Source organism: Austrofundulus limnaeus, unplaced genomic scaffold, assembly GCF_001266775.1.
Source record: "Austrofundulus limnaeus strain Quisiro unplaced genomic scaffold, Austrofundulus_limnaeus-1.0 Scaffold912, whole genome shotgun sequence".
NCBI classification, from domain to species: Eukaryota; Metazoa; Chordata; class Actinopteri; order Cyprinodontiformes; family Rivulidae; genus Austrofundulus; species Austrofundulus limnaeus.
In genome coordinates, this window is record NW_013953314.1 from 104,406 (window position 1) to 105,835 (window position 1,430).

The following is a 1,430-nucleotide window of genomic DNA, read 5'->3' on the forward strand; positions in this document are numbered from 1 at the left end:
GGTTAGGATGTCTCCTGGACGCCTCCCTGGTGAGGTGTTCCGGGCACGTCCCACTGGGAGGAGGCCCAGAGGAAGATTTAGGACATGATGGAGGGACTATGTTTCTCAGCTGGCCGGGGAACACCTTGGGATTCCCCCGGATGAGCTGGCCCAAGTGGCTGGGGAGAGGGAAGTCTGGGTTGATTCTGTCTTTAGCTGCAGAAACCTGCCATCATGAAACGTCTTCTTTTGGACTCGAATGTTTTCTAAATAAATCAACTTAAAGAACTTATTGTTTCAGAAACTGTTCTGTTAACAGATGAAAACACATGATTTTAAATCATTTAATATGAGATATTTCTGACAATACTCACATCATGATGGGTTGGATCCTGAACATCTGGAACAAAAGATAAGATTTGTTTAAAAACACTGACACATTTATTATCCTGATTGTTTTATATAACAGCTGGTATCCACTGTTCAGATCATCCAGAGGTTTTAGAACAAGAGACAAGACAGGAAGTTGAAGTCATAAAGAAACAGTGCCCCCTGCTGGTTGGTTGCAACAACATTCAAGCCCCACCCATTTGTTTAAGAAAAATACACAGGTACTGTACTTGTGTTCTGGTCTTCTCTGGTTCGCCTCCTGTTCTTCATGAGAACAACAGCAGCAAGAACCATGAGAACCAAGAACCCGACCACTGACCCTATGATGATGAAGATGATGATGTTAGAGTTTTTATGGATGGTTTCTGTGAACAGAAGACAAAAACAATTTTAAATATACAGGACAAGTTTTTAAAGTTCCTCATTATTTAGGATTAGAGTCAAAAACTAAACACCAAGAACATTAATTTGATCATATTGCCACTGGCAAGAAGTATGGAATCTCAAGTCTTGGATGAGCACTTATTCAGACATTTCATTCTGTGAAACAAACTCAGATCAAAAACATGATACAATAATAAAGTCATTCCACAACACAACTTGTTGTCTTTCAGGAACACTCAAAGAAATGAAGAGAAAACTTTGTGGAAGTGTGAATGTTATTTTTATTGACCAAGTAAGGGAAATAATTTAGAATCACTCAAGTTTGATGAAAAATGCATGGAATTATGAAAAACAGATAAACAAAAGACCATTCAAAATTACATCATTAGTATTTAGTTGCACCACCTTTGGCTTTTATAACGGCTTGCAGTCTCTGAGGCATGGACTTGATGAGAGACAAACCGTATTCTTCATCAATTTGGTACCAACTCTCTTTGATAGCAAAAAGAAAAAAATTGTATAGGTCTTCTGGACGGGTTCTTCTCTAATGAAACGTTTCATCTCTTCTCCAAGAGACTTCTTCAGTCTGAGAGTTTCAGGCAAAATTCAGGCTTTTGTGATGTGACTGATACTCACATCACATGGCTGTCATTGACACCTAATTGTTGACACCTAAT